Source organism: Lissotriton helveticus, chromosome 3_1, assembly GCF_964261635.1.
Source record: "Lissotriton helveticus chromosome 3_1, aLisHel1.1, whole genome shotgun sequence".
Taxonomy (NCBI): Eukaryota; Metazoa; Chordata; class Amphibia; order Caudata; family Salamandridae; genus Lissotriton; species Lissotriton helveticus.
This window is the reverse complement of record NC_136061.1, coordinates 1,122,677,075-1,122,699,357: the sequence shown is the minus strand read 5'-3', so window position 1 is coordinate 1,122,699,357 and position 22,283 is coordinate 1,122,677,075.

Sequence of the window (22,283 nt, the reverse complement as noted above, 5' to 3'; positions counted from 1 at the left end):
GATTCCCCTCTGCTTCTTTCCTTCACTCCAAGAGCTTTGTCTCTCGCTAGTTATAGAAAGGGGGCGTGGCCTCTGATGACCTCTCAGCAATCCCACTGTGTGGGGCTTACTGGAGTTAACAGGACGGCTAGTTAGCCCCTAAGGACCCTCAGCAGCGAAAGGGACTTCATCCCCCAACCAGGAGCACAGTAGGACGTGGATTTGCAGAGTAGTGGAGAAAGCAAGTGGGCCTCTGGCAAGTTCCCAGTTTTGATTTTTTGGAAGGGGGGCCATGTGGCCTCCTTTCCCTTAACCCTTTTGGGCCCCGGGGACCCCATCCTTGTCGCATGACCCATTTTTAAATGTTGAATAAAAAAATGGAGTGTGGCCCCGGGGTATAGCCATTTCTTCTTTGTTTTTAAAAAAAGGGAAGGAGCCTAGCAGCCCCCCTCTCAGGTCATTTTCTGCCCTGGGGACTCCATAAAGATGGTGGCGATGGACCACAGGGTGCAGTGCCTACTACTGCATGTTGCTGAGGGGGAGACACCACAATAGGTGATGTGGGCAGAGTGAGATTCATCCTAGCAGCCTTCCCAGATACACCTGATGGACCAGGTCTCTCATCCATTTCAAGACCAGCAGGAATATTGTCCTCACTGAAGGCTTGGGCAGCAGTTTGTACTGTGTTGAAGGAACTGGAGCAGTGGCTTTATGACCTTTTTTTGTGTGGGAGCTCATTCTAGGATATGTAATTACATGAAGAATGTTAGTACATCTGTGTATAATGGTATGTAATTTAGGCCACATATCTAAATTGGTATACTCATTAAGCTTACAAAATTTAATGTTGGAGCAACACATTGCTTTACATGTTATGTTAAAAAAACTATTGGCAGAGAGGTGACTTCAGCTCTAATTAGGGTATCAATGTATGTTTATAAAATCTGCCTCAATTACAAAAAAACTCCATAAAAATTATGTTGTATTTAAGTGTTCAATATTTGTCCAACATCACAGTTTTTCTTCTTGTACAACAGTGATATGCAGCCCTTAACTTTTAGAAATCACTTGCTCAACCAGAATTTGTATGTGATATATTTTCTTTTATGCAGCTAACACATTGTAGTTTTGTACAGTGGTAAACCTTAGATTCCTGTTATTGCCATTTAATGTATTTGCAAACGACAGGCGTTCCGATTCAGTTCCTGCCCATACAAATACAATGTCCACAAGGTATCAGAGCCAAAGGCTCACATTACTAGCCCAGCAATTTGTTTCACCACTCCAGAGCACCTGCTTTTCCCACCAACCCACCACCAAGTTGGCATAAGTTGGGGTGAAGGCGGTGCCCATTGAAGTCTCTTGTAACTCTTTGAAATGCTTATTCTGAAACACAAATGCCTTCTCTTTAAGACATATCTCAATCATGGTCTAAATCATATTTGTGCATTCCAACAAGTGGCTGTTCCTGGTTTTCAAAAAGTATTGACAAGCTTTTAAGCCATCAGAGTGTCTAATGCTCCACATCTAGGAATACTAACCAATGATTTTTGTTCAAACATAAGGTCTGTATTTAAAAAAAAAATCTTTAGTATCTCTGACATATGAGTTTAAATCTTTGACAAATGGAAATAGGAAATGATCGACAAAAACTGAGGAGTTTTCTAGAAGGCTATTCTTCGATGAGACAATGGATCTCCCAGGGGGTTCAAGAGCACTCTGGTGTATTTTAGGCAAAAGGTATAAGGTGGGTGCTGTGGGAGTATCATTACGAAGAAACTGCCTTCCGTCCCAACTGAGTAACTGTTTGTCATACCACCCTTGAATCATCATAAAATATCTTTCACGTAGATTAGTTAGGTATGACTTATCAACTCTACAGTAACATGTAGTATTGTTTAGTTAACGATAAGCTTCCTTAACATACATAGGTCCTATCAATGGAACAATGTTCCCACCTTTATCGAATGGCTTGATGACAAGATTTGGGTCACTCTGTAATCTTGGTACTGCCTCCCACTGTTCACTACTCATGTTCCTACTAAGTGGAGCTTTCCCAAATAGACTCAATAGATCCTGCGCTACCAGATTGCAAAACACATGTATATTATCTTTGATTGTTTAGGGTGTGTACTTACAGGTTGCTCCAAATCTAGTCTCATCCAGATCACCTACATGGAGTCCATACCACTGGGGAAGGTGTACTAAGTGAACTGGGTCAAATGGATTAGATTGTTCACTCATGGTGCCTGGTTGACTATTTTAAATTAGAACACTAATGACTCATAATGCAGGAATGTTCTCAATAGTTATGCTATGTATGGTTGGGGGAGGTTTCTGAGATATTTGTTGTGTGGTATTTTTTTCTTGCAGTGCATGTAATTGAAATAGGTTTAATTTACGTTCATATTTGTACAAATCGATACGTGTTCGTGCATAGTCTAATCCTATGTATTCTGTATATTCACCAATAATGTGGTGGCAGCTGGTGCATGGAGCGACTGAAGCACAACTGTTTTTATTGTCATGATACCTTCTTGCTGCGTGCGGCCTGACCCAAGATGGTGCCCATGCTACTTCGTGATTTCAACCTGCTCTGCTTTGCTCCGTTGTCCTTTGCAATCTAATGGCACATAGGTCAGTCTCCAGCCTTTGGGAACGGTGCTTAACCTTCAGATAACCAGCATTCTCAGGGGGTCTTTATTGCCAAGCGTTTTGGCTGCACAATGCTGTTTAACATATGAGTACTTCTGCATACCAGAACTGTAACCTCCTAGTTTGCATGTCATTGATGCCAGAGTCTAAATTGGAATGACCCCTTTGCTTTTGAGTCCCTATACATGCTGTGTATCTTGATTAACCCCTGGTGCACAGTAGACGGTGCAGACATCCACATCATTACTTGCAGAAATATCATAAACCAACTTGGGAGGAGGAGCCAGCAGCCGAAATGGCCGCTTGGAGCTAAGCTTCGTGAAGACGCCGTGCACTGCAGTGCAGTACATTAACTTCATCAAGACAAACTGCTTTAAATACAAAAATTATACGACTGAAAAAACCAGCGGCAGCGATGGAGCCGAAAACCGATGGGTAAATTGAATATTTAAACCTGATTTCGGCCCCAGTAAACCCCGGGAACCGATGTGCAAAATGTGCCAAACGGCGCTGGCAGATAATTAGCCCGATGCCAGCCGAATTAGCCCCCATAGTGACCAGACAATGCAATCCCCGCTGAGCTTCTGAGGCAATCTGCACCTGACTGCGCGGCCGAAGCCTGAGAATATCATCAGGGCTCCAGCCATGCCGACATCGGAGACACCCTGAGCAATACCAAAACTGACCGGACACATTGAGGCGGGCAGGGCATGGCGAGTGCGTGTAATCTTTCACCTTCGGAGCTCCTGTAACAGGGCTTTGCTGTGCCCTCCAGTTTATGTGCTCCTCTGGAAAAGAGATTATAATAATAATCCACATTTGTAAAGCGCACAATCACCCTTAAGGGTCTCTAGGCGCTGGGGGCTGTCGGGAAGATTAAGCAAGCTAATGCCCAGAGTCACATGGTGCTGGGCTAATCTGTCGCTGGTGCCGGGGATCGAACCCTGATCCCCAGATTCCGGAGTCAGTCACCCTAGCCGTGGCGCCACACCTCTTCCTCCTATCCTGTTAATAATTCCTGCCGGACATCGTCCTGTATACCTCAGCGTCTGCACGTTCGAAGCCAGGTCAGTTTCTCTTTTGTAATCTAGACTATAACACTCCCTCATTTCTGAACATAGTGACGGGGATCTCCGGGCAAAGTAAGGATAGGGTAGTAGTCGTTACAAAGTATTACTACAAAACCATTAGCTGTGAATATAATGAATATCGCAGAAGCGGACTGTGGCATGAAGACTGAAAGTTTGGCGAGTCTGACTGTGGCATGAAGGACACAGAGCAGCAATTTGAGACTTAATCCCAATGCACGGGAATCTCATCTCAGAGCGACCATAGCTGTAGGACCCGGAGCGAATAAGACGTAGGGTGTGACCTAATGGGGGCAGCACAAAGCAGCAGCAGAAGAGCCCGAGAAGGGGGGGCGGTGGGAGAAACAAGGGAAGCAGTTTTGATCTCAGATGCTGCAAAAACAATCTCTTGCCTGACCATAAAATGGCTGCCACAGTTTTCCCTACCACCGGACTCCGACCAGACCTTGATCACATCCCCCATCGGCCTAATTGGCATCACCAGCTCCTTCTCTGGTTTGTTTATACTCCCACCCCTCCACTATCCTTCTTTACCTCTATCCTCTAGTGGGGACATGCTCTTCCACTACTTGACTCTGTTACTGTAGCCTATGTATCTATTCAAAATGGTTTTTCCCTAACATTGAGAACTGAGCAACATGGCTGATGCCCAGTGGAGCTGCTAGACAGCTAATGAGGAGAATGGCCCTGGTTTCCCCCTCAACCGTCACCTTCCCAGCCGGACATTGGACACAGTTCTTCCTCGTCTAACTGCTATGGCTCCTTCCTCCCCTCCTTTCCCACAAATTCTCTCAACCTTGTTGTTTGACTACTGTACCTTACTACGCTATTATAACTGATGTAACTTGTAATGCAATGTTCCTCTGGTTTTAGCATTCTGATACCATCGGGTCTAGCCAGCGCTATATAAACCTTTTTAAATGTACATTGTATTGCAATGATCCTCTGGTTAAGTGCTCCTATACCTCCAGGTCTAGCCAGCACTATATAAACTTCTTAAATTAAATAAATTCAAAACTGGTTTTCCTGTACACTGAGACCTGAGCAACATGGCTGATGTCCGGTGGAGCTGCTAGACAGCTAATGAAGAGATTGGCCCTGGTTTCCCGACCGTCACCTACCCAGCCGGACATTGGGCATAGTTCCTCCTCGTCTCCCCATTATTACTCCTTCCTCCCCTCCCTCCTACGAATTCTTGCAACATTGTTTATGTGTACGGTACCTTACTATGCTCTTGTAACTGATGTAACTTCTAACGCAGCAATCCTAAATGTAAATCGCTCTGATACCCTCTTGGGTCAAGTTCGCGCTATATAAAACTTTATAAATATATAAAATAAATAAATAAATAAAGATCCAATTTTAACACATTCTCCTTATCCTTTGATAACAACCTGTCAGAGAGGTTATTTACAGTAAGTTGTTGTACTGTCTCTGGCCTTATATTTTGCTTGAACCTTGGCCATGTGATCCCATGTTGCCAGTTGTCTGGTGCCTTTTACGTTGTTTATGTATTTTTTGGTTTTGCCTTTTCCTCCTCGCCCTCTTCTTTTGGGCCTCCCTCTGTTTGATTGTTCCTTGCTTTTTTGGAGGATGTGTAATTCCTCGGAAAAATACATTTGTTCTCTTATATTTCATGCTGCGCTGTCCATGGATTCCTTGGGCAGAGCTTAGATTTTTTTTTGTTCCTGTGCTTGATTCCCCTCTGCTTCTTTCCTTCACTCCAAGAGCTTTGTCTCTCGCTAGTTATAGAAAGGGGGCGTGGCCTCTGATGACCTCTCAGCAATCCCACTGTGTGGGGCTTACTGGAGTTAACAGGACGGCTAGTTAGCCCCTAAGGACCCTCAGCAGCGAAAGGGACTTCATCCCCCAACCAGGAGCACAGTAGGAGGTGGATTTGCAGAGTAGTGGAGAAAGCAAGTGGGCCTCTGGCAAGTTCCCGGTTTTGATTTTTTGGAAGGGGGGCCATGTGGCCTCCTTTCCCTTGACCCTTTTGGGCCCCGGGGACCCCATCCTTGTCGCATGACCCATTTTTAAATGTTGAATAAAAAAATGGAGTGTGGCCCCGGGGTATAGCCATTTCTTCTTTGTTTTTAAAAAAAGGGAAGGAGCCAAGCAGCCCCCCTCTCAGGTCATTTTCTGCCCGGGGACTCCATAAAGATGGTGGCGATGGACCACAGGGTGCAGTGCCTACTACTGCATGTTGCTGAGGGGGAGACACCACAATAGGTGATGTGGGCAAAGTGAGATTCATCCTAGCAGCCTTCCCAGATACACCTGATGGACCAGGTCTCTCATCCATTTCAAGACCAGCAGGAATAGTGTCCTCACTGAAGGCTTGGGCAGCAGTTTGTACTGTGTTGAAGGAACTGGAGCAGTGGCTTTATGACCTTTTTTTTGTGTGGGAGCTCATTCTAGGATATGTAATTACATGAAGAATGTTAGTACATCTGTGTATAATGGTATGTAATTTAGGCCACATATCTAAATTGGTACACTCATTAAGCTTACAAAATTTAATGTTGGAGCAACACATTGCTTTACATGTTATGTTAAAAAAAACTATTGGCAGAGAGGTGACTTCAGCTCTAATTAGGGTATCAATGTATGTTTATAAAATCTGTCTCAATTACAAAAAAACTCCATAAAAATTATGTTGTATTTAAGTGTTCAATATTTGTCCTACATCACAGTTTTTCTTCTTGTACAACAGTGATATGCAGCCCTTAACTTTTAGAAATCACTTGCTCAACCAGAATTTGTATGTGATATATTTTCTTTTATGCAGCTAACACATTGTAGTTTTACAAGCCATGAGACAACTTGCACAACAAAGGAGACACATGTACATTTTTGTAACACTTCAATACACTAAAGGCCCCTGGTAGCCATACAGTTTACAAATATCAAACATTCCGAGTGTGACACCACAGAAACACATTACCCACATTAAACATGATTTTTGTTGTAGAGTATGCACATGGATTATTTACAGATTCAGCCATTACACTGTATACTTTAAAAGACCAAGTTAGAGTATGATGAGAGTGAGCCACACATGAAGTTATGTTATCTATTTGAATGCATTATGGAAATTGAGTGCCACTAAAGGGGAAATTGTTGTTGTTTACTGTAACAATGGATGACTTCATGTACTTTTATTTATTTACTAAATGGTAATATAACATCACACTTACAAACTGCTAGAGCAGGGCAGTAACATGTTTATAGGGCTACCAAAGTGTGTGGCAAACTGAGTGTATGATAAAGTACGCAAATTGTGTAGAAGAGTCTTCAGAGAGGTGTGACTACAACAGTTATAACATGAGTTGCAAACATACTTACACAGAAAATGTTCTTTATGACATTTATGATGTGTGGAAGTATTAATTCTAGTTAATTTCCCGAAGTTTGAAATAAAAGTATTTATTTCTTGTCAACTCTATTTTCCTTTTACTTACCTGTCTCCACTCCACCTGGAACTCCTGCAAAGCTTTCAGTGTGCAGGACCCCTTATATCCTTTCTTCCCATGGCAAGAGGTGCAAATTGGCCTGGGAGAAACACACAAAATCTGCTGGGCTGCTAGTTGTTCATTGGAGGCCAGAGATCTTCCCCTCTCCCATTGATCATTCCAGCGCTTCCTAATTTCCTCCTGTGAACATAGCATTTATTCTTGACACAATTCTGTCCCACATTTGCCTTTTCTGAGTATTAGTTGCAGATTCGATAAGGGCTCCAAACAAAACGGCTCTACCCTAATGATCTCATCCACCATGATTGTCAATTCTATGTCTGCCAATCTGGGGTTTCTTCTCCGAGCTATTGTTTAAAAATAAAAAAGTGGCTATAGAAGGTCTAAAAAGAAATAAAATATAAGAAGAGTGAATGCAAGAAAATATAGCACAGGGAAAATCAAATGATGTAAGCACAAAATGGCTATTTGCTGCTGCCTGCTTGTGAGAAAGGCAAAGGATCCTGGTATAGGATGGGATGTGCTTTATAGTGTGTTCAGTAAGTGTGATTAGACCATCACTTTCAGGTGCATGGCATGAACTTCTGTCTTTCAGAAGCAGCACTGTAGCATGGAAAGTGTATTTCCTCCAACAGTACTCTGCTGCAAGCCTGCTACGCTGACGGAATACGGACATTTGGCAGGCAGAATCCTGCCACATCAACATCGATGGAGTGTTAGCTGATGGATGGGATTATTAGGTGCAAGCATGTTAGTCCCACTAGGGCAACAGTTCTCCCTCCTACATGATGGAAGGCGTTCTCCAATTCTATATAAAAAATCGAATGGGAGGTTACTCTATAAGAAAAACCAAAGGTGGTGATGGACGGAGCGTTGACAATACAAACACTCACCCCCAGTCAACTGCTCTGGGTTTAATCCATCACCGTTCTTTAGCTCACTCCGCCACCCCAGTTAAGACATGGCCATATGCAAATCAGTCTGACCCTGTGCCTCATGGGAACAGTCCAGCCTGAACTGCCAAGCCATGTCTTCCCTGGACCGGAATTGTCAACGCTCCGTCCATCATTTCCTTTGGTTTTTCTTTGTTCGCCATAAGTTGGCAGGGTATGCTTAGACGTGAGTCCCTTGCTCACTTTGCCACTGGATTCAAGCAAGCCGGGCTGAAGAAGGCTGAAATGCCAGAAACCGGTCCTCGGTAGCTTGTTTCCGGCCCAGGGAAGGCATGGCTTGGCAGTTTGGGCTGGACTGTTCCCATGAGGCACAGGGTCAGACTGATTTGCATATGGCCATGTCTGAACTGGAGTGGCAGAGTGGGCTAAAGAACGGTGATGGATTAAACCCAGATCAGTTGACTGGGGGTGAGTGCTTGTATTGTCAACGCTCCGTCCATCATTTCCTTTGGTTTTTGTTTGTTCGCCATAAGTTGGCAGGGTATGCTCAGATGTCAGTCCCTTGCTCACTTTGCCACTGGATTCAAGCAAGCCGGGCAGAAGAAGGCTGAAATGCCAGAAACCGGTCCTCAGTAGCTTGTTTCCGGTCCAGGGAAGGCATGGCTTGGCAGTTCGGGCTGGACTGTTCCCATGAGGCACAGGGTCAGACTGATTTGCATATGGCCCTGTCTGAACTGGGGTGGTAGAGTGGGCTAAAGAACGGTGATGGATTAAACCCAGATCAGTTGACTGGGGGTGAGTGCTTGTATTGTCAACGCTCCGTCCATCATTTCCTTAGGTTACTCTATAAGGCCAGTGGGCTGAATGAACCCTCTTTAACAAAGGATGTACAGTGTGTCCACCAAAATATAAATCGGACCCTAAGTCTCAATATTTGAAGTAAAATATCTTCATTGGGACAAGGCAGCAAGCAATAGCTGAAGAGGGCCCACGAGGCAGGATAGACATTGGACAATGTTCAGGTGAAACCACTGGTTTTAGGTGGGAAAGCTCAGAGTTTGAAGAAATTGGAATTTCATGCCCAGGAAAGGACCCTTGCTGGTCAGATACTTTTGACGTGTTCACCCAGTCAAGATTTCTTCATTTGCACTTATTAGTAATTATTTTGGAGCTCAGTTTCCTCCAACAGGGTAAGGCCGCAGGCTGTAGCTGAATAGAGCTCCACAAGACCAGATAATGTCTCAATGTGGTCTAGCTGCAGAGGACATACATCAATAAAAAGCTTTAAGTGGGAGAAAAATGAATCCTCAGCCCTGGAGCAATGCATCTTTATTGGATTGACTTGTCAGGTTTGTCCTGGTCCTCCAGAAGGCTTTGGAGCCAAAAACATTCTAATTCCCAGGCTTTTGGGGGTAGTAGGATACGTCCAGCCAGACACAAAAAAGGGTTCCAGGAGCTCAGGGACATCACTTTGGGATCAGGACTCAATCCAGCAGAGAACAACAGTGGATCCTGGGCAGGCCCAATTGTTACTGGTCAGCTGGCAATTGCAAGAAATGCCTCTTGTTCCCTTTTTTGTCTCAGTAGATTAAACAAGAGGTCAGCCTCATGACCCTTGCGGTACACTTCTATGTCCTTGATACAGATACAAAAGATAGCAGGCCCAGTCCTTCAGGGCTCTAGTCAATCACAAACAGCAGGATCAGTCCTCTTCTCATCATCCCCAGGTCCAGTAATGTTCTACAGAGGTTAGTGGGGATGGCACTTTTATGCCTGGCACTAGCTTGTGTGTGATTCCTCCCTAACTAATGGGTAAATGTTCCTGAGGCTACCTTACCCAATTTTATAGCATTTGCCTTGTGTGCTACTGCAAACAATGGTTAAGTATAAAAGGGGTAGCCCTGTGTCCCTCAGAACCTGGGTGAGTTTCAATTTAAACAAGAAATGGCTCTGTCAGGTGGAACAAACGTTAGTTGAAGATGCTCAAAAATGCAATCTGGAAAGCAAAATCTGGAACACGCATCAAATGATCAAACACTCAACACTTAGAGAATAAGCAAAGAGCTATTTTACTATGGTGGGGAGATTCTGAATGTGGGACAGACGGGCCACAATACCATCCATCCATCTGACTATCTGCAGATGATAGATGGTATTGCTGCCCTTCTGTCCCATGATTAGAAGTCATAACTAAGATTGATACCCCAGGGACACGTTCAGAAACTCCCCGCGTCCCTACATTCCAGGCTGAGGCTCTTCCGGCCTTCAGAGGACTATCTCCCCCTTTCCTCCCTGTCCTGAGGAAGCCCGCCTTTTGGCCCATAGGAATGAATGGGACACTCATTCCCTAATTGCGATTCGCAATTTTCTAATCGCAAATAAGGAATGTAAGAGATTCGAAAAAAAAATGCGAATTCTTACCTACATTCCATTTTGCTATACTCAAATAGCGATTCCTTAAAAATCGCTATTTGGGAATCGCAAAATGGAAATTACCTACATATGCCCCCTAGTCTTCAAATACCTGTTTCACAGCAACTAACTATTATACATTACTGCAACTTCATTCAATAACACAAGCTTGTAAAATATACGCATTACCTTCTGGTAGCCCCACCAGTGACTAAAGGACACCAGTCAGCCTCAACTCGGGCCTGCCACTTCTCCACTCAAGCTTGGTGAGTCATGAACCTTCTGTGCTGTATGCTGTTTTATCTGTTTTACAGCGACTGCCTTAACATGTACTGATCACTTGCTTGGCATCTTTCTTGGCAGTCAGTTCCTTATTCTATTTGATTTTACTTGGTTTATCAACTCGTGTGTGCCGGACTACTTTTTCTACATAGATTTGCACTTCCTGCATTGTACAGACATTTTGAACACTTTCTCCTATCAAGGTCTGTGTCACAGTGATTGGCAGCGTTTTTTCTTGAATGTGAATGCAGGAGTTTACTCTAAAGCACTAGTTGCAGCTAGCTTGTTCCCTGCTGCCTGCCAATTCCTTCTTGAAAGGACATTTTTTTGAGGAGTTTACTTTGTTTGCTGCAGTGTGTCCCTGACAGCTCTTCATGATGCCGTGAGAGGAAAATGTGAATCTTTTAATTTGTCTGTTGGGACCCTCACTTCAACATTTTGCGAGTGAGGCAGTGCTTGGGACATTTCTGCGGTGTTACTTACTGGCTGTTAAATGGGGAATTCAAATATGCTTGCAGTTCAAATATGCTCGGAGAACCAGCGCGCACAGTCTTACCTGCTTTCTTTGAGCTTCTCATGGACCCTCTGTGATGTCAGCATTTCACGGCTGCTTTGGACGTTTTCATGCACTTGCGCACCAAAAGCCATCGTGCAAGCACGTCTCAAGAGCGTGCCGCCATCTTGCGGTGGTCACGCCTCATGTGTTTTTCTGCTCTGCATTTACACTGCCAGCTATGTTTTTTTGTTTACTATCACCTCAGTAACGTTATTTGCAGCATAGCTTTCATCCCGACATGCTGCATCCACATATTTCTGATTTCTTCCACTGTTGTGATGTCTTATTGCCTGTGTGCACTAGTGGATTTTTCATGAATGTGGTGTGAATCATGTAAGTCAGTTGACTCCTGGCTGAGCTGAAGGAAAGCAGCTCCTGGTGGGGCCTTCTTACCAACCTACTTCTTGGCCTACCCACTACCCTGATGACCTACTTCTTCACTTCTGTAACTTACCATCCAATAAACTACAACCTGGACTCCTGTGCGGTATTTACTTTCAAGAGCTTTCTGTACTTATTTGCACAGTTAATTTACAACTGGAAGACCAGATGTCATTCCTCCATAAAGTGTGAGATAGATCATCAACAACTGCAATTTCACATGGGGTATGAATGAAGGAAGTCACGTTAAGGAATAATATTTTTAAGTGAGGTAAGAAATTATATTTACAATTCATTAAACATATGTTAATTTACTAATCCAAAACTGGTGAATTTTCTGTATATTCATAAAACATGCAAACATACGGATTTAAAAACAGTTCTAAGTGTCAGTTTTAGTGAATTCCACCCTCTTGGGACTGTTTTTTGTTTGGACAGTCATAATTTAAACACGGTTTGGAAGGGAAAATTATTAATACCCTTGGTATTGATGAAGCAAAGCTTCGCATATTTTGCGACTTGCTGTATTCATGAACCTCGTTTATGTGTAACAAGGTAATAAGTGTACGTCTTACTAACGTTATATTTAGTTTAAGCAAAGTTTATGAAGCTTGCCTATGTGTATTCCTAATGCATTTAATCCTTGTCCGTAAAATATGGCCGCCGCTTGTATTTAGTTACTGCGCATGCGTCAGTCACACTCACGTGTCCTGACGGGTCTGCAGAAGTGGAGGGAAATTTATGCGCATGCGTAATACATAGCCTTGCCAGTAACGTGGTACTGCTCGTGCCACTGCTCTTGTGCCTGTTATATGTAGCTAACGTTTAGACTGCATAAGTATATTTTGTAGTGATAAGTTGAAAGTTCAAAACCAAATGATGTGTTTTCAAAATGTTATTTTTATGTATTAATTTGTTTTCGCTTACTTTTCATGTACCGCGGGGAATGGGGGTCTAACTGCACCAAAAGCCATCTTGGAGGTCCCTTCTACGCATGTGCGACTTTCTGGGGCACCGACAACCTTGGCTGATGGAACACCGCCAGTTGGCAGTGATGGGCAAGATGCTCCTGAGAACTGACCTGCAACCCTAGCAGGACGGAATCACATGTTCTTTTTCCGAAACAATGTAATATATCTATTGTATTTCTATGCAGTTTCTCATGGGAACCCCGATCTCGCTAGGCGGTACCCAGATATGTAAATGAAGCATCCAAATAGTGTGTTATGATTGGTGTATTACCCAAATCCTACCTTAGGACCAATCGAAATTGGGGATTCTGACACTTTGCAACATTTGGGGGGTGGTACCCTGTCCCAAAACTGTATATCTACCCTGGGTTCACCTAGGGAAATTGTCCGACTTGTCTGGTTTAGCTGACCTGTCACTGACCCATCGTACTCAATAGGTGACTGAAGATACAGAGCGCTGCGGAGCATTCTGTCCGAAATTTGACCATAGACTAAGGTTCTACTGAACCTTAAAGTGCTGGCGAAGCACTTTGCTGGGAGTTCGCTGACCCAATCGGGGTCTTGATCGATAGCTGCAGAGAGGGTGGAGCGCAGGCGTTGCTTCCAAACTGCGGGTGCGGTCCTGTCCTGAGCGGTCCTGTCCTGAGGGTTTGCTGTCCTGTCCTGAGGTCCTGTCCTGATTCCTAATCTGAGGGTATCCTGTCCTGTCCTGGGTGTCCATTCTGCACCTGCTGTCCTTTGAGGGGTATCCTTCCTTGAGGGTTTCCTGTCCTTAAACTGACCCGTGGCCAGGGTTTGGTTTCTACACCAGTCTAGGTAAATACTGCTCTAAGTTCTTTAAAACTTGCACCTTTCTATATTTCAGTCTTTTGCTTAAATAAAGACACACCTTTGCACATGTTGATTTTTCCATGCTTTTGCCGCAAACTATTGAATCATAAAGTCAAGTGCATATATTCTTAAATTGTTCCTATGCTATCCTACCTTTTGGAAATCATATTTTGCATTGCAGTTTGTCATTTTCTGATATGGTCTAGAACGGCCTTACTTAAACTATCTGAAAACTCCTTGCCTTGAATGCATAGTATTATCTCTTTATCTCATAAATGCATTTAAATGATTACCCTGACTTTATTTCTCTATAGTTATGTACTTTTCATTATCTTGGTTATTGATTGCCTTATTCTTGTAAGTTTAATGCTTGATGATAACGAACTTTAGATAAACATTTTAAAACTTCCAGTTGTCCGTGGTCATTTACAACAGTATTGAATGTCATTTGAAATTGCATTTGCTGCCTTTCCTTTTACAGCTAGGCCCCTGATCCATTGAAGTCATAGGTACCCGTGTCGGTGGATTGTAAGTCGGGTACACTGAGTAATAACAGTAGGGAACACACACACAAATTGGTAGCAGCTCGTGAAGTCGCCCTGTCAATGAGTAGTGTGAATTGAAAGTATATGGGCCCTGAAGCCGGAAACGGCGGAATCATTGGCTGGGTGACCTCGCGCGCTCTATCAGTTTTCTGGTAGATCAGAGGATGGTTAGGGACTAGCTAAAGGTTAGGCAGGATTAGTTAGACTAGTTAAGTCGGGAGCTGCTAGTACATTAATGCTGCTATAAGAGCGGCTGTTCCGAGGGGACTGATCACTCTCTTGTGAATACGCTGCTAAAATCAATGAATTGTTTTTTCATTATTATTCTTGTTCTTATATTGTTATATGTATTAATCCATGCGTTTGTAAATCGTATTGTTTCTTGTTGTCCGAACTCCCCGGGGAATTGAAAGGGCAAGTGGTGAATAGAATCCATTGTCCTGAGGTCACAGGCTTAAGGAAAGTTAGGTGCAGGTTAGGATAACCGGGAAGCACTAACTAGGGTTTTCTGAATACATGTGTGAATAAATGTCAGTAACGAGGTTCATTGGCAAAATTCCCATAGTGGCGTAACCTAGTAAGGGTCACATCAGAAGAGTAGCAGGTTCCTCGGAGCTAGGGTGAAAGCAGAGGGGTCCGCTGGGAAACCTTAGACTCGGATATATCCCGGAAAGAAGTGGATGAGTTTAGGGGAATAACAGGTGCACCGATGCTAGGGTGAAGGGTAGGCGGAAGAGATCTACCCGCAGCGCGTGAAAAGTAAATGGAAGTAGTTTACTTGCAGTAAAACAAAGCTATCCTGTCTAGACACTTGAGCACTGTGGCGAATGTGTATTTGTTGTAAAATAACCAAGCACTGAGCACTTTAAAAGGAAAGAAAGTTTCCGTTACCTTGTGAAGGGAGGGAGTCAGTCGCGAAGCGCCTCTGACGTCACTCCGTGCCGCGCTGGGATTGGTAGAAGCAGCGGGCGGGTAGCGGGGCTGGAATTGTAAAGGAGGGGTGAAGCGCCGGAGCGTGAGAACAGTCTCACGAAGGGGCCGCGCACCCATTGGCCGAAAATACTTGAACGCGTGCACCTCATTGGTCGCACGGAATTACAAGACGCGTTCTGATTGGAGGTGAATTTGTAAACAGAGTTAAGCGTAAAAATCGTATGTGGCACTCGTATTGTCCAGAGACTAGACCTGATCCAAGAAACCAAGGGTTTGAAAGGGATCAGTGGAAAGCTAATAGATACGATATTATGTACGGAGCTAAGAGAAAGATGTCCCTTGTAAATAGGGTAAAGAATTATTTCAAAACGGACAAACCGATTAAATCTAGAGAGGGCGTTACCATCCCGCCACCGAATACTCCTGCCTCATTCATGATGTTTGACCGAGGGTACAATACCTGTGTGTGGTTGGAGAATTGGGTAAGGTACACAAAAGATGACGGAGTATTGGCTTTTCCGTTAGACGGTACCTTCAATGGTAGGATTTTATTCAATTTGAGAACCCGTATGAATGAATTACATCCCAGACCAAGACTAACGCAGTATGAGGCATTAGAGGAATGGGAGATTGAGGCTTTTGAAAGAGAGAAACCCTGGATGGACAAAGGTCTGACCAAGTGGTACCCAAGGCTGAAACAGGAGACTAGGGACAAGAGGATGAAACAGTGGAGACAGAGCATGATTGTTGAGGGTCTGTTTCCCATGATGCCAGCATGTACCCCTTCGGGGGAAGGGAAAAAGACAGAAAAATGTAAGCATTGGGGAGCCCTTGGAGAGTCAGATGATGAATTATTAGATGACATCTTCACGAGAAGTCCGCCCCCTTATAATGAGGGAGCCCGACCTTCCAGTGCAGGAGAGAATCTCCAGCGTCCATCTATTAAAGAGGAAGACAGATCCCTATGTAGGGGGGGAAGTGGCCAGGTGTTGCCCTATTTTGAGAACCCCGGACCCGCAGAGGTACGTAATATATATCCTAGAATGCCCGAGAGCTCAGAGGAAAAATATTCCCGTGAAAGAACATTTTTTCCCAGACCTCTGTATGAAAACGAAGAAAAGCCAGTAAGTTCAGGAGTACCCTTTTTGCAGCCTCCATATGGGGAAGAGCGTAGGTCATTTGGCACAGGAACTTTGTTCCCAAAACCAAATTATGGTGGAGGACCAAGTGAAACGCATCCTACTGCCCCGAGTCTTACCCCTCACCTGACCCCACAGATGATACCTGACCAGACATTAGGAAGAGTACTAGATGAAAGGGAGCAAGAAGCCCTAGCTAGACAGAGAACAGAAATAATTCAGAAAATCTCCCAGTTAAATACCAGTCCTGAAGCTTTGACTATTCCGGTAACGATCGGACCAGTAGTCCCGTTGTATGGGAATAGTCAAGGAAGTTCGAACCCTCCAGTTATGAACCCGATAATGGCTCCGCCGAGGCAAGAGCCCCTACTGATAGACGATCAGTCCAGTGAGTGCGAGTCCGAAGTGGTGTTCTTGGATCTACCAAACAAACAGACCGGAAAGGGAGTGCAGAAGAGGCATAATCCTTTTGATGCGAAAGAAATTAAATTAGAATCAGCAACAGGGACTAGGAGTGTTTCCTTGGTAACGCCAGAAGAGATTGAAAGTTGGAGTCGTGATTTAGAAAAACAGGCTCCGCAAACAAAACCTTTAGACCTCTATAAGCTGAGGGTAGAAATAGAGGAATTGATGGCAGGAAATGTGGGGTTAGACAGATTAAACACCTATTCTGAAGAAGAATTGCTGTTCATGTGTAAAAGCCTTACCAGAAGTACCAGGGTGCTCCACGAAAAGCTGACAGACACCGCAGCTAGTATGGGGGTAGATATTTCAAGATCCAAGCCCTTACAAAAGCCTTACAGAGCTGAATTCTCAGACAAGGATTTAGAGAACCTGAATGTGTCAGGGAGGAAGTTGCAGATTAAAGAGCTGCTTGCAGTTTTGCAAAAATGGGGAGACGTGGAAAGGTGGAGAAGCAGGTGGGCAAGAAAGAAAGATGAGGCTCGATCCAGACAAGCTACCCCTGAGTTCCCTCTGAGAGAAGTAGACAAGCCCGAAACCTTATGCCCCATGCGTGAAGTACCAGGTGGGAGGTATGTGCATGTTCCATGGTCCAGACAGGATATTGTGTCCTTTACTAACGATTTTCCGAAACTGCGCGAGAAGCCAGTTGAATGGTACCGGCAAGTGGAAAGGTTCGTAAAGGTGCAGAAATGCCTGTGGAAAGACCTGGATGGGTTTTTCGATATTGTGGTCCCGGTCGATCTATGGACCGAGTGTAAAATAGCCATAGCCTGGCCTAGTGAGGAGTACACAAGAGATAAAGAAACAGGGGAACCTTCGAAGGAAGTCATGAGAAAGTATGAGCAGGTAATTCAGCACTTGAAAGAAAAGGTGCCAGCAAAGGAAACTGATTGGACCAGGATAGATAGAACAACGCAGGAAAGAGAGGAGACAGTGCACTCCTATTATGAAAGGCTGTTACAGGTGTTTAAAACGTACAGTGGTATAGATAACATCGAGATGAAGGATATGACGCACTTCATTTACAGGTTTGTAAATGGTTTAAGACCTGAAATTTGTCAGTGGATAAAAGATAACAAAATATGTTGGCACTCCAAAAAGGTAGACGAGGTCCTGCGGTACGCAAAGTACTGCGAGGACGAGATGGCAGAAAAGAAAAAGGCTCTCAATGAAAAAGTGATGTGGGCTCAGGTGAAGCTCGCAGAACAGCAGGAAAAGCAGTTGAGTAACATGGTCAAAAATGCTAAGAACGAAGGCCCTGGGGGAGGGGGAGGAGGCAAGCCCCGGCCCAAAATGAGCAGGGAAGAGGCTATGAAGAAATTTCCCTGCCATCAGTGCGGCGAAATTGGACACTGGCGTAACAAGTGTCCTTACTTGCCCGAAGATAACCCCAAAACTCCTGATTTAACTCCACAGACGCAGAAAGAGAGACCAAGAAAGACTCAACCACAGGTAAAAACAGTTCAGGTGCCCCGAGCACCAAAGCAAGTATACAGGGGAAAACAGGCAGAGGGAGATGAGATAGAAGTCTGGGAAAGTAATGAGAACAGAAATGCAGCAACTTCGCAGTATCTTCTAAATGATACCTTCATTTGTGATGACCAGTACTGACGAGGCCTGAGAGGGGAGGACGAGGAGTGCGTACTTGGCGCCTCCTTGCCGGTAGACCAGTCCGGACCATACATTGAAGGAAAGGTTGACGGAAATGATGTCACCTTTCTGTTGGACACTGGTGCTACCCGTTCTACTGTGAGAACAGTGGACGTTCCAAACCTACCCCTCTCGGGAGAAGCCATCCAAGTAGTGGGTGTAACTAATCAATTGATTAGTACTCCTGTTACCAAGCCCATGGAAATATCAATTGGAAACTTTAAGGAAATGCATAGATTTGTCGTTTGCGACACCAGTCCAGTGAACTTACTGGGACGTGATTTGCTGTGCAAAATGAACTGTACCATCTTTTGCACACCAAAGGGTGTTGAAATTCAGACCCCAGATGAAGACGGCATTTATAAATTAATGTTAGTCCGCCCTGACTCGGAAATTAAACGAATGACCATGCAGGATTTACCCAAAGAACTCCAAGAAGCAGTGAAGCCAGAGGTGTGGGACTTTACTGGGAAAGATGTAGGGTTAATGAAAAATGTGGACCCCATACAGATAGCAATAAAGGACAATGCAGTATACCCCAATACTAAACCCTACAGGATGAATGCAGAAGTGAAAGCTGGTGTTGCTGTGGAAATACAGAAATTGCTAGAAGGAAACATCATACAGGAAGTAATGAGTAGCCCATGTAACTCTCCGATTATGGGCATCAAGAAGGCTAGTGGCAAGTACAGAGTAGTACAGGATTTACGAAAAATCAACAAGATAGTGGTCCCCTGTTGCCCTATTGTCCCGAACCCAGCAGTGATTCTGTATCAGATTCCCTGGGATGCTGAGTGGTTCACTGTGATAGACCTGTGTCATGCATTCTTTTCCATTCCTTTGCATCCAGATAGCAAATTTCTTTTCTCATTTGCCTTCGACGGTCACGTGTATTGCTGGAACCGGGTCCCTCAAGGGTATACAGAGAGCCCCTCTATCTTTAATCAGATCTTGAAAAAATGTTTGGAAACTTTAGTCCTTCCTGGGAACTCTGTCTTAGTGCAATATATAGACGACCTCTTGGTGGCGTCTAAAAGTCATAAGGATTGTGTGATTGACACCATTGCCCTACTTAATCACCTGTGTGAAAAGGGACATAAAGTGTCCCCTGACAAGTTACAGTTTTGTGCAAAATCGGTGAAATATCTGGGGCACCAGATAGAGAAAGGTGTCAGAAAAGTGACATCGGAAAGAGTGAGGATAATTCAAAAGATGCAGTTACCCCGTACTCAAAAAGAGATCAGAATGTTCCTGGGTGTGATAGGATACTGCAGGCAGTGGATTCTGGGATTTGCAGTCCTAGCTAGGCCCTTGATAAAGATGACCAAGAGAGGAACTCCAGATGTTGTAGAATGGGATGATGAAAGCTTAACAGCCTTCACGAAACTGCGAGATTGTCTGTGTACAGCCCCTGCATTGGGAATGCCAGACTATTCCAAAGAATTTGCCCTATTCTGTGACACTCGCGATAATTGCGCGTTGTCTGTCCTAACTCAAGAACATGGCACAACCAGAAGGCCTGTGGCATATTTCTCTGCCACCTTAGATCCAGTGGCTGCTGGATTACCAGGTTGTCTGAAAGCAGTAGCTGCTACCTGTGCCAGTTTAGAACAGAGTGAATCAATTGTCATGGGACATCCGGTAACTGTGTATGTCCCACATGGAGTGGTAATTTTGTTGACCAGAACAAAAACTCAGTATCTCACCCCTAGTCGGCTGACTAAATATGAGAGGATTCTTGTGGGTGCTGCAAATGTAAACATTGTTAGGTGCAGTATTCTGAACCCAGCCACCTTACTCCCTGACCCAAAGGATATGGAAGGGGGGGTGGATGATGAACATGATTGTATAGATCTAACAGAATTCAACACCAAGCCACGCCCAGACATAAAAGAAACGCCATTGCCTGTGCATGATAAAGAACTTTTTGTGGATGGTTCATGTCTAAAGCATGAACAAGGAGGCCTGAGTGCTGCCTATGCAGTAGTGTCCTTAGAGAAAATTGAGGAAGCAGGTTATCTATATCACATAAAGTCTGCCCAAGTAGCCGAATTGATTGCTATGATAAAAGCTTGCCAAATTGGGAAAAACCTACGCATAACAGTGTATACTGACAGTCAGTACTGTTATGGGGTTGTGCATGACTTTGGCCAGTTGTGGCTACAGAGGGAGTTCCTGACTTCATCAGGTACCCCAATTCGAAATGGAAAACTCGTTCAAGACCTTTTAGAGGCAATCCAGTTACCAAAGGAACTGGCAGTGGTAAAATGTGCTGCTCATAAGAAGAGCATGGACAAGGTATCACTGGGAAACGATTATGCTGATCGAGTGGCCCAATGGTGCGCAAGAGATCGGTATATCGTAAATCCAAAACGAGGGGGGCCAGGAACCAGCTGCCAACTTCAGGTGTTTGAAGAAGTGCCTACATGGGATGAAGTGAAAGAGTGGCAGCAGGCGGCACCTTGGCAAGAAAGAGAGAACTGGAAGGAAGATGGGTGTCGACCAAGACGTGTGGATGGTGTCATTATAGGTCCAACTGGTATGCCTGTGTTACCTAGACACCTACTTAGCACAATGGCGAGGTTGATACATGAAGGATCACACATTGGTAGGGATGCCATGATTCTAGTGTTCCAACAGACTTGGTACAGTAAAAAGTTCAGGAAAGTAGCAGAATCCCTCTGCCAGAGGTGCCTGACATGTCAAAAGATGAACCCAGGGAAGAAGACTGTAGTGGAACTGGGAAAAATTGGGAGGTCCGGGGGTCCCTTTGTGAGAATACAGGTTGATTTCATCACCATGCCCCGTTGTGAAGGGAAACGATATGTCCTTGTCATGGTCTGTTTATTTTCAAAGTGGGTGGAAGCTTTCCCTACTCCCCAAAATGACGCAAAAACAGTAGCTAAGTGTTTATTAAAAGAACTGATACCTAGGTTCGGGGTTCCAGTCACTATTGAATCAGATCAAGGCTCACATTTTCATAATGAAGTGATCGACGAACTCTGTAAGGCCTTTGGAATTTCACAAAAGCTTCACTGTGCCTACCGTCCAGAGGCTTCTGGAGTAGTGGAACAAATAAATGGAACTATCAAGAACAGACTAGCAAAACTGTGTGATGCAACTAAATTGACCTGGGTGAAGGCCCTGCCCCTGGTCCTGATGGGACTCAGAAGTATTCCTGATCGCAAGACAGGCCTAAGTCCCCATGAAATCATTATGGGAAGAGTGATGAGGCAAGCATGGGTACCAGGAAGCAAACTGTTGAGTATTACTGATGATTTGGTGCTTGAATACTGCAAGAGATTGGGTGACCAAGTGCGTTCTATCTCTCGCCAGATCGGAGAAGACGCCATCCTCAATCCAACGACTCCTCTCCACAAACTGGTCCCAGGGGACTGGGTGAAGATAAAGAAGCATACTCGGAAGAGCTGCCTGGAGCCAAGGTGGGGAGAAAAACGTCAGGTGATTCTGGTTACCACCACAGCAGTCAAGTGTGCAGGGGTTCCGCGTTGGATACACGCCAGCCACACCCAGAAGGTACCACCAGACGAAGTGCCTGAAGCAGAAGGACGTCCCGCAGAGGACGCTGCAGGAGCCAGACCAGAAGTAGCTGACGACGTACAGCCCAGTACCAGTCGAGCTACAGACTCAGCAGACGTTGGCCCAAGAATAGTTGACAACGAACTACCAGGAGCCCAGACTGCTGAAGGGGTAAAAGAAGCTGAGCCATAAGTAGCTGAAGACGAGCTGCCGAGCATATGGCCAGAGGAGTGGATTCCCTTGATTGATCTCACCGAAGACCCCATTCGAACAAGTGAACGACTACAGGAAGGTAGAGAGTGGACTAGTGAGGAAAAGCAAGGCACAGGCGAAGAACCTCAGAGTCTTGAGATTCACATCAAAACTGAGGAAGGAGAAGGTTAGACAGGGACAGAGCACGTGATTGATACAGAACAAGTGAATAAGACTGAACAAGTGCCCGATACTGAACAAGTGCAGGATACAGAGCAAGTGTTTGATACTCCTCCAC